We start from the raw sequence: 3,847 nt of genomic DNA, 5'->3' as shown, positions 1-3,847 counted from the left end.
CGCTTCTGGAGGCAGGTAGTTCCCCTGGTTAATTGTTCTAACTGTCAGGAGGTTTCTCCTTAGTTCTAGGTTGCTTCTCTCCTTGATTAGTTTCCATCCGTTGCTTCTTGTCCTGCCTTCAGGTGCCTTGGAGAAGAGCTTGACTGCCTCTTCTTTGGGGCAGCCCCTGAGATACTGGAACACTGCTATCATGTCCCCCCTCGTCCTTCTCTTCATTAAACTTCAGTTGTTCAGTTCAGTTCAGTTGTTTATTGTAATATGCACTTAAGGAGCCACCAAATATGGAGGGTTTTGGGGGAAAAACAGCTGGCATAGGGGCATCCTGTGTTTTGGCAGCCAAGAAAGAATTAGCTTTTTTTTTTTTTGGAGGGGTAGCATGTTCTGTCTGGCGTACCCAATAAGGCTGGCAGCATCAGAGGCAGAACATCCAACTTCCAGAAAATTGTTACAGCCTTGCACAAAATTCTCCCGGGCCCCTTTTCTTAAAGTTGATCCCTCTTCGTTTTTTCCACACTTATGGCTGTTACCGCAACCCCAGGGTCGCCTGATCGAAATTCAGATGTTTGGCAACTGACTCACATTTACGACGGTTGCTCACGCGATCCCCGTTTTTGTGACTTTCTGACCAGCAAAGTCAACGGGGGGGGGGGGATGCCACGCTCACTGAACGTTGCCCGTTACTAATTTACCAACTGCAGCGATTCACTTCAGAACTGTGGCAAGGAAGGCCGTAAAATGAAGCAAAACTCACTCAACAAACGGACATTTTGGGATCGGCTGGGGTCGTCAGCAGGGGTGGGATTCAGCCGGTTCCCACCACTTCGGCGGAACCGGCAGCTAATTTTTTTGTTGTCCAGGCCCAGAACGGACTTCCGGAAGCGGCATCCACGCAGAGAACCGGTTGTTCACCTATTTGAATCCCACCACTGGTCAAGGATTACCTGGCATTTGCAAAGGGTGCTCAGTCTGTTGGCTAACAAGGATAGTATCCCTTTCTAATTTCGGTGGGATACCACCCCAAAAAGACCTTCAGATAGTCAGAATAACCGTCTAAAAAACCTCACTCTATTCAGCTCTTCCTCTGCTTTCTGCAGCTTCTAATGTTGGACCAAGTATGATGAAACTTCCTGACAGGGCTTGTGTGCCTGTATGTGTGTGCGTGCACCCGTATAGGGAACAAACTCTAATTAAACAGGACATTTGCTTTTAGCTTCACTTAGTCACTGGTGTGGGTGTGTGTGTGTGTGTGTGTGTGTTTAGACTAAATCTTCAGAAATTGCTCAATGTGCTGACTTCCGTTCAGGCACAGTGAAGAAGTGGCTTTCAGCAAACGGGGTTGGATTCCTTTGACTGCACAGTCCTCCTGTTGTGGTCCAGGAAGCAAGGGGGGGGAGAACCCACAACAACAATGGCTTTGGGACATCCTGCTGGCTGTTGAAACTCAGGTTTGCTGCCGTCTGCCCTCGGAACAGCTTTTCCTAATATCTCGCCAGCCAGAGCCAGCTCGGTCGCCCGTACGGCCTCCTGCTCTTTCCCTAAGCGAGGAAGGGGATGGGAGAAGGTCCCACCGAGGCAGACCCGGCCACCCGACCTGGGCTTAGGGGCTGCCCGCAGAGGCGGAGGGGGGGCAGGTAGTCCTCCTGCTTGTGCGCGTGGCATATGCGGGTTCCTGGATCAGAACAAATGGGATACAAAGGAAGCAAGGAGAGAGTCCAACGCTATCTCAGAAAGCCGAGAAAGGTAACGTGCCTCTTTATGTTTCTCAGAGGGGAGACTTTGCTTGCTCAGTCAACTTGCCTTTACACAGGAGTTTAACCTGCTCACCGGGTTATCCATGGAAGGTCGCTGTCCTTCTGGTGAAGCTTCCCCCAGTCGGGCCGCACGGACTGGGTAATCCCCCCCAGGATGGGTAACAATAACAAAGGAAGTCTAGGATCTTCATGGTTTTCCTCTTTGGCTGTGGGTGCAGACACAAAGGCCTGTCTCGAAGGCTCTTTGGCTGGCCCAGCAAGGCAAGTCACACATGAGAAGAATGTGTCTACACCACTAAACAATGACTAACAGGAGAACAGACTGGGAAGGGACTTTGGAGGTCTTCTAGTTCAACCTCATTCCGGACAAATGGCTGTCCAATCTTGAAGGTCTCCAGTGATGGAGCACCCACAACTTCTGGAGGCAGGTTGTTCCACTGGTGAATTGTTCTCACTGTCAGGAAGTTTCTCCTTAGTTCTAGGTTGCTTCTCTCCTGGATTAGTTTCCATCCGTTGCTTCTTGTCCTGCCTTCAGGGGCTTTGAAGAATAGCTTGACCCCCTCTTCATTGAGGCAGCTCCTAGATATGGGCAAGACAACCACGTTGTTATGGCTCAACTGAGGAGACTCCATCCAAACCTGGTGTCTTTCCCCCTCAATTGATAATTGTGTTGACGTACCAGGGAGTTCGCTAATTCTATGACCCTTGAGAGATCATTTAAGCTGCAAGTGACTGGTCCCTGTTTGCCCAAGGACCCACTTCGTAGAGGGCAAAATTGAATCTGTCCCTGTGGGAATGGGCCGGATAAGGTCCTGAAAACCCTGTAGACCCGCTTCCATTTTGGACTTGTACTTGTATTCCAGCAAGCCTACATCCGACAATATCGACAGGCATTGCCCAAGACTCCATCGGTGTGTGTGTGTGTTTGTGTGGGCGTGTGGGCGTGTGAGCGTACGCACCCACCCACTCACCCACGGCTACAAAGCATGAACCCATTTGAGCTGTCAAGTTAGGCAAGACGGCTACTTGCTTTCATAAGATCTCACCCTGGAGGTCCCCTTGTGTCTGTCTCCTTGAGCCTTTCCCACAGCCGTTGACTGAACACATCTCTCCCTCTTGAGCTCCAGAAGAGATCTTGGGAGGACTCCAGTTCAGGGCAAAGTTTAGTTGTTTTTTAAAAAAACCCCTTTTTTCAGGAGATGGCTCTGAATGTGCTCTGTGGGCGAGTCTGCACTTCCGTCTTGGTCAACGTCTCTGTGGCCCCGACCGCGGGAATTCTCTTGACAGCAAGATTTCTGATTGTAGGTCTCAACACGTCCTTCTTCTCTGATAACGGTTGTCCAGGGCATCGTGCCCCCAGACCCTCAGCCCCTAAATGGTTCCACAGAACTCAGCACAGCCCCAAATGGGAGTCCACTCTTGCTTTAAACCCTTCAGGGGGATGTGATGAAATAATATATCTATCCATATTGTCTGGTCTGACTGGAAGTGCCTGTGTTCCACCCTGAAGAGCTATTGCAACCCTAGCAGGGAGGGAGAGAGGGAAAGAAGGAAGGAAGGAAGGAAGGAAAGGAAGGAAGGAAGGAAGAAAGAAAGAAAAAAGAAAGAAAGAAAGAAAGAAAAAAGAAAGAAAGAAAGAAAGAAAAAGGAAGGAAGGAAGGAAGGAAGGAAGGAAGGAAGGAAGGAAGGAAGGAAGGAAGGAAGGAAGGAAGGAAGGAAGACTGTCTTTGGTATACTTCTGTACAAGCCTGAAGATGTGACTTCTTTAACAAGCATTTAATGCGTGTAGCTGTTTAAAGCAGCTGCATCTTTTTCCAGCCTCCTGCAGTAACCTGGGAGGGAAGGAAGGAAGGAATATGAAGGAGAGAAAGAAGGAAGGAAGGAAGGAAGGAACGAACGAACGAACGAATGAGAGAAGGAAGGAAGGAAGGGAAGGAAGGAACACTTCCACCAATATTTCCAAAATTAGACCTGCCAGGTGATTGACTTTGCGGACCAAATCCATCTCCAGCTGGGGTGAATGGAGGTCAAGATGCCCCAGGACGAGGGTCCCTGAAACAGGTACAGGCTTCTCAATCTGGTGTCTCCCATTGTGA

Source organism: Protobothrops mucrosquamatus, unplaced genomic scaffold (genome assembly GCF_001527695.2).
Source record: "Protobothrops mucrosquamatus isolate PMUCROS unplaced genomic scaffold, P.Mucros_1.0 scaffold6518, whole genome shotgun sequence".
In the NCBI taxonomy this organism is placed as follows: Eukaryota; Metazoa; Chordata; class Lepidosauria; order Squamata; family Viperidae; genus Protobothrops; species Protobothrops mucrosquamatus.
Note: the sequence above shows the minus strand (reverse complement) of the source record.